Source organism: Nicotiana tabacum, chromosome 4, assembly GCF_000715075.1.
Source record: "Nicotiana tabacum cultivar K326 chromosome 4, ASM71507v2, whole genome shotgun sequence".
Lineage (NCBI taxonomy): Eukaryota > Viridiplantae > Streptophyta > Magnoliopsida > Solanales > Solanaceae > Nicotiana > Nicotiana tabacum.
This window is the reverse complement of record NC_134083.1, coordinates 104,965,153-104,972,934: the sequence shown is the minus strand read 5'-3', so window position 1 is coordinate 104,972,934 and position 7,782 is coordinate 104,965,153. Positions and strand designations below refer to the sequence as shown.

The window sequence follows — 7,782 nt, the reverse complement described above, 5'->3', positions numbered from 1 at the left end:
ATTGTGATATTATTCCCCTTAATTGGGATGAAACTGGTAACAATTATAGATTGGAAAAGTCAACCCACATGGCATATGTGGGAAGGTTCGAGTGCATGAGTAGCTTCGTAGGATGTATTATGACTTACATGAATAATCGGTTTTGGTTTTCGGGTGATTCAAATTTGATTTGGAAGAATAATTCTCATTTTAGAAGTTTTAAGTTGAAAGAGTTGACCAAGTTTGACTTTTTATGTATTTGACCTCAGATCGGAGTTTTGATGGTTCCGTTAGGTTTGGATGGTGATTTTGGACTTGGGTGTATGCCCAGATTTGCATTTTGATGCTTCTAGAAGGTTGTGGTACTATTTGGTAAAAGTTGGCAATTTTGAAGGTTTGGAAAGTTCATAGGTTTGATCGGGAGTTGACTTCGATGTTATCGGGTTTGGATTTGTTATTCCGGGAGTTGGAATAGATTCGATATGTCATTTGGAACTTGTGTGCAAAATTTGAGGTCATTCCGAGTTGATTTGATAAGGTTCGGCACGAGTTTTGGAAGTTGAAAGTTCAAAAGTTCATTAAGTTTGATTTGAGGTGCGATTCGTGGTTTTGATATTGTTATGTGGGATTTGAGACCTCAAGCAAGTCTATATTATGTTTTGGGACTTATTGGTATGTTCGGACAGGGTCCTAAGGGGCTCGGGTGAGTTTCCGATTGGTTTGGGTTGCATTGCTATTACACCCCATTTTTTCGTACGTTAGAGTATGTCGTAAGTCATTTGATGTAAGCTCGGAAATGAGGTCATCTTTGAAAGTATATAAAGTAAGTTAATCATGTTACCTTGGAGGTTACAAATATTTAAGATAATGAATAACAAGTACCAAGAGGGTTGGAAGTCTTAGAAGCTAAACGAATTGAAGAAAATAAGTTTCGTCGAAAGTCGACAACTTGGGAATGTTATAACATGTACTTTTGGGGTGAGACTAGGGTGATTAACATGATAAAGAGGTTATTTTAGTCTTATGATAGTAGTGTGTTATGTTTTAAAGTCAAGCGAGTTGTGGAACAAAAGTTGGCAAAGGTCATCACAAGTTACATTCATAATATGCTGAAAATATGGTCAAATGTATCGAAGATTTTATCCCAAGATACTTGGAATTATGGGATACTCCACCTAGAAAATTAATATCTACGAGTTTAGTTTCTAACACATTAAATCTTTTGTCGATACGACATCGGAGTAAAGAGATATTTGCGTTTTTTGCGAGACTGCACAGACTACGGTGACAAGTAGGTGTGTCACCTACTTGCTTAAACGAAAGGACGAAATATGTCCAAAAAGGGGCTAGTTTGGGTTGGCCAAATAGCCATTTTAAGGAATTATTTCCTTCATATATTACACTCATTACAGAGCAAAAAAATCAGAGATAAGCCCCTGCAAACGTCTCCCAAAAAATCAACACAAAACCCTAAATGATTTTCTCTTCTTTTCAAGTTCTAGTTGAAGGAAAACCTAAGGGTTGAAGAACCAAGATAGGAGTTGAGATATTCTTTTCAAGTTCTAGTTGGCGTCATTTCGGAATGTCTAAGTGGGATTCGGACGCGTTCGGCGAAGTTTGAAAGTTGAAAGAAGGGTTTTGATCGTCGATTCGTAGTTTGGATATTATTTAGTATGATTTGAGGCCTCGAGCAGGTTTGTGTCATGTCTTGGGACTGGTTGGTGTGATTGGATGGGGTCCCCGGGGCCTCGGGTGTATTTCGGGATGGCTTCAGACCAAGTTTGGATGATTTATTATTGCTGGTTTGCTGTTGCTAGTTTTGTCCTTCGCGAACGCAGAGGTAGAGACGCGTTCGCGAAGAAGGATTTGGGGTGGAGGCCTTTTTGTTCAATGGGTTCACGATAGGGCAGTCACATTCGCGAAAGTTTGGGCAGTTGTGCTCCGCGTTCGCTATGGCCTGGTCGCGTTCGCGTAAGAGAAACTGGGCCTGGGAGCCTTGGCCTACGTGTTCACGAGGATGGTTCCGCGTTAAAATAATAACCTGAAAATAATAATATTATTATATATTTATTAATTATGAAATTGGAGACTGAATTTATTTTGTAATTATTGGGTCAAATACTAAATTAGTGGAAGAGAATTTACCCTAATATATAAGATAGTACACTAGTTTTTTTTTCTTTTTCTAATAGTCCAATTTAACATATGATTGATAAATAATTATGGGCCTTGGATAATAAAAGTAACTAACTGGGTCAACCCATCTCAATTGCTGCCAACGTTCTAGATGGCATTAGGGTATTAAAATATTCTTGTTTTGCTATTATGTAGAGGCAACAAAATTTATAGGGCTAAGAGAGTTGACAACGGCATTAGGGATTTTCGTAACTATTTGGTGGCGAGAACTTGAAAGCTAGCGAGAGTGAAATATTCATCCAACGCAACAGTAATAGCAAGGTATTAATTCTAATACCTATAGCTATATTTCTTGTATTAATATAAGGGAGATATTCTTATTAGCTCTTTGTATAATGGTGACAGATTCCATAGTACGTACTGTCCGATACCAGGTTATTAAGTACACTTTTAGATTCAGATTATAATCTGTTGAATTTTATATTATCCATCATCAGCAGCTAGTTTGCCATAATTGCCCAACAAACTAATTTCAAAATCTATTTTGCTATCCAAGAAGAGCATCTGTATCATAAGTGCTATACTTTGTAGACCATCTTAAGCTTGTCTATTGTCTCCTCCCAATACTAAGTTTAAGTGATTTCTTACAGGCAAGTTTTTTTAGCATCAGAAAACTTGTAATGACTCAAAAATTTTGCAAGACATTTTGTTTTAATTATAAAAGAAAGGGAATAAGAAGAGCTGGGCCGAAGTCCAAAAGAATTATTTGCACTGTGAAAGTGAGGTTAGGGATACTTGGATACCTCGTTAGAATTGCAGCCGCAAAAGCTATAAAAATAAAGTACGGACCCAGTTGATTTCTTGGTATTATTTTTGTAGAATATATTAAGAGAGAAATAGGTTTTGAGTAAATTCTTACTCAATTAGCAATTTAATGAAATAAACCCACCAAAAGTGTGAATGACGGCTGGACCTAAGGGTTTTAAAGGATATTTTAAAGTGGGAAATATTAAGCTTTTAATTGTTCTTTCGAAAGGAGACAATCTTCTTCGTATTGGCAGCCTTTTAATGATGTTGTATAGGCAGAGGCGGAGTTAGAATTTCAAGCTTATGGGTTTGGAATTCTAATCGTTTTAAGTTACTGGGTTCTAAATTAATAATTTATACACATTCAATAAATTTTTTAAGACAAATACAGAATTCGAACCAAAACTATTGGGTTCGGCCGAACCCGTTGGCTGCACTCTAGCTCCGCCCCTGTGTATAGGTATGGCCACGTGATGAAATAAGTCTATATTAAGCAATCACTTTGGTTATAAATGATGACTCTTGATGGAAGGTTTCTTAAATAATCTCTCACAAGAATTAAGTCTTGTTTTAATCCCGTTTTGGTATGCAACGAAGAATTACGAGCTGCTGTCCTGTAGGAATTGCAGCGCACAAGAGGAGCTAATAGATTATGGGAAGGGAAATTCACTACAGTGTAGAGGGCTTTTCGGCAGTGGCAGGGATTCTCTTGAAATCGTTGGTGGCGTGAACTTAGAGCGCTAGAAAGAATGAAATATTCTTGCAAGTTAAAACTCAACTGTGATAGCAAGATTAAGGCCATTGGAGACCGTTTGGTTGGTTTGTTGGACGCTGCAAGATTGGGAACTTTTAATTAGCAAGGTAAGTAAGACTTTAAGTTTTGATGCTGGCTTTTTCAAAACCTGTTTTGAAAGTATGTCTTTTTTCTACCTGGTCCATGTGTTGGGACGAGCGTGCGCTTGGCAGAATCGGTGCACACACACACACACACATATATATATATATATATATATATATATATATATATATATATATATATATATATATATATATATATTATTTTGTAAAAAATTAAAATTATTTAATAAGTGATTTGTGGTGTAGTGTGGCATAGCCTCGTGCTATGGCGTTGGGGCGTTAAAAATTATTTCTTCGCTGCCGTAATATATTTGGGATATTGTCTATGCCGCCGTGGTAGATTTGGGGCATTGTGGATGCCGCCGTGGTAGATTTGGGGCATTGTGTGTGCTGTCGTGGACTCGTTAGGGTATTTGCTTAATTTCGTGCACTACCGTTAATGATAAGTCCTTAGTGTAGATTGTGTTGAGATATATATAGTATTGTTGAACAATTGTTTGACCTTATAAAGTAATTATATGGTGAAAGAATTTCTGTGTATATTATTTCTGTGCTCGTTGTCTGTTTGTATTTTCTAACACTTGTTCCAGGGGTATTCAAAGTGGCGGATCAAGGATCTTACTGGGTTATATTTATGTATAACTCACTCCTTACCTGCATGTTCATGCAGATACTGTTGCTGGGGACGAGGCTAGTGGCTAACGAGTTCGTTGAGTGGATTCTGTTGCTGAGGTGAGCTGCCGCATTATTCGTGGAGGCCGATATTTCAGCTCTACCTATCTTATGTTTATTATTTCTTTCGGATTTGCATGCCCGTCGGTTAAACTTCTATTACTCTGTTAGATACTCCATGGTCTTAGTATGGGATTTGGGTTAGAGATTCATTGTTTGAGTGCTCATTAGAAATTATAAATAAATTATAATTTTAGTTGGATAATTATTTCGTATTTAGTAATATTTAATGCGTTTGGACTTTTACATGTTTCTCTCAGTGCTTATATAAAAGGTTAAGAGTACAGGAATTGGTTTGCCTGGCGAGTAGTGTTAGCTGGGTGCCAGTCACATCTAGGGGGTAGTTTTGGACGTGACAGTTCGCGATGGTTAGGCCTGCTAAGGATTTGGGAGCAGAAGCTGGTTGTGATTCGCGAATGCGAGGGACTTGTCACGTTCGCAAAGAAGGGCGTCTGGGCAGATTATAACCTTGCTAGGTCAAGATTTTCTCATTTTCAACTCATTTCCCTCTTGCTTGGGCAATTTTCGGATGATTTGGAAGAGCCATTTTCATCATTAATCTCGAGGTAAGAGATTTCTACTCATTGTGAGTTGAATAAATGGATTATATGTGGATTTAAAACATGAAAAGTTATGGAAATTGTGGAATTTTGGTAGAAAACTAGAGTGTGATATTTTTGGATTTTGACCACGAAATTGGACATGGAATTAGGAATAAATTATATATTTAACTTCGTGGTGTTATGGGTAATGATTATCTTCAAGAAATTTCGAAATCCGGGAACGTGGGCTCGAGGGTTGATTTTGTTGACTTTTCGAGCAGAGTTGAGAATTGTTTTAAAATAATTAATTATGAGTGTTGGAGTATATTTTTATTGGTTTGCATGTTGATTGACTAGTTTCGGATCATTTGGCTTTAAATTGAGAAGTTAGAAAGGCATTGGAACCGGTTATTTGAACTTCAGAGCGAGGTAAGTCTCTTATCTAACTTTGTGAGGGAGAAACTATCCCGTATGTATTAAAATTATTATGTGCTGCTAGTTGTGGGTGCTACGTACGCACGAGCTGACGAGAGTCCGTACGTAACTAAAAGCATGTTTATGTCCGGGTATACTTATGACTTTATCATATAATATATGAATTATTTGAAGTCAATTTTCTAGCTTAATTAATTGAATTTATAATTAAAATTAATTTGGGAATATATTAGGCCGAGCTTTATCACCTTGAGTTATTTGGCGAGATATTTCATAAACGATAAAAGTCATGTTTACTTTGTGTTCCTGCACCTGTGTTGTAAGCACGTGGCTCGTAATTCGATAAGTTTATTCATTTCCTGTGGATCGGGCCGAACGCCTCGACAGTATATTGAGATGCATCTCTGGTTCGCGTCGGTCGACCCTCGGCAGTGTACACACCACTCTGGATCGGGGCGTACAACCTTGTCATAATCGTGCGTGATACCGCTAGCAGTTCGGATATTCATGAGATTCCCCCGTTATTTAGGCCTGACATTTATATGGTATTCCTTATCCGTTTGAGATTTGCACTTGATATTTTTGAATCTGTTGAGCTAGTAAATGAGATTTGAGAGATTTATATCGCCAAAAGAAATGTTGGAGGACTATGTGAGTTATAGTTTTACCTCATTATTATTGTTGTGCTTCATATATGTTTACGAATTATCATACTGATTTAATGGACCACTAGTAAGTGTCGATGTCAATCCCTCGTCACTACTTCTTCGGGGTTAGGCTAGATACTTACTGGGGGCGCATTGATTTACGTACTCATGCTATACTTTTGCACCAAATGTGCAGAATCTGACAGGTTCATTTGGTGGCCATCTTGGCGCGCATGCACAACTGCTGAGGGGACTTTATGGTGAGCTACTTTCTACGCTACGTACCGCAGCACACAGAGTCTCCATCGTATTACTTACTTTGTCCTGTCTAATTTTCATTCCAGACAGATGTTGTATTATTGTACTCCTTAGTAAATAATCATGCATTTGTGACACCGGATTTTGGGGTATCCTAGTTGATGTTTATGGATTTGCATATTATTATCACCTTTTATTTTTATGCCTTACGAATTATGCATGTACCCATGATTTTAAATGCGTAAATTTCTTTACTTAATAAAATTTGTGATTTTGAAAGTAATAAAGTGGACAACTTACGTGATAGTTCACTGTTGGCTTGCCTAACGACGAAGTTGGGTGCCATCACGACCTATAGTTGGTTTTATGTCGTGACAGCTTGGTATCAAAGTTTTAGGTTCACTTGGGTCTCAAGAGTCATGAGCGAGTCTAGTAGAGTCTTGCGGATCGGTACGTAGACGTCTGTACTTATCTTCGAGAGGCTACATTGTTGTTAGGAGCACTTTCCTTCTTGATTCCTCGTCGTGCGATCTGATTCCATTTAAGCTTATGCCTTCATTTTCTTCCTACTCATTCTTATGCGATGATGAGTGCTTGTTATCAATTGAGCATCGAGGAGTGGTAGTAGTACTGCAAATGTGGTGTAGGATATTTTTCCCTGCATATTCGGGCGGGCTATTATCGTCGTCTTGTGGAAGGGTGTTTACTTGTTTCAGCCCAATGTTAGTGTTTCCTACAGTTTCGTGGCTATGCACAGTGTATTATGAGATTCATGCGTTGTTATCGTGCAGTGTTGGTGTGAATGGTAGGTTGCTCATTTTTGTGTCGCGATAGTGAATTACTTGAAGGGAGGATTATTCGGGTCAGGGTTTAGAGGTTCGACATTTAATTTCGGCGAAGGAAAGGCAATTGGACTATGGATGTTCAGGCCTTGGTTGACAGAGTAGCGAGACTTGATATTTTCGAACGTGGTGAAAATTTCATTTGTAGTATGGTGTTGTCATCCTTGTTGGAATGCATTAAGGCCTATCGGTGTTAGGGTCTCCTGTGATTTGCCTTCGGGGCAGGGTGTTGTGGAGCGGTGCCTAAGCAACGGTTATTAGAGATGGCGGTGTATGGCAGCTTCAGAGTCAAATCGGTGCTTCTAATGTTGATGGCTCGAGGGAGATGAGCTTTATGGAGTCTCAGAGTTGGTGGCAATTTATCCGTGCGGGTGCTACAAAGATGGATTATGATTTGAGGCAGTATTTTGGCAACAAAGCAGGAGGAAGGACATGGTGGGAGGAGTCTCGCGGTGGTTGAAAACCTAGAAGGTCAAGTATGAACATCAAAGACCGAGCAGTTGCTTAAGGAGATGGTTTAACCAAAGTGGGAGTGTCAGAGTAGCG

The 7,782-nt window shown here is 38.4% G+C and overlaps 1 long non-coding RNA gene across 3 annotated transcripts; it reads left to right on the top strand.

The window, feature by feature from the left end:
• The first annotated feature begins 2,261 nt into the window (after positions 1-2,261).
• LOC107795849 (uncharacterized) lies at positions 2,262-6,572 on the top strand. Of its 3 annotated transcripts, none has more exons than XR_012708387.1 (4): positions 2,262-2,436; positions 3,543-3,783; positions 4,451-4,512; positions 4,773-6,572. It is a non-coding gene; the product is annotated as an uncharacterized LOC107795849 (long non-coding RNA). The 3 variants fall into 3 exon arrangements; XR_012708386.1 differs by having other exon boundaries at positions 4,451-5,078; positions 6,333-6,572; XR_012708385.1 differs by having other exon boundaries at positions 4,451-6,572.
• Positions 6,573-7,782: the final 1,210 nt, after the last annotated feature.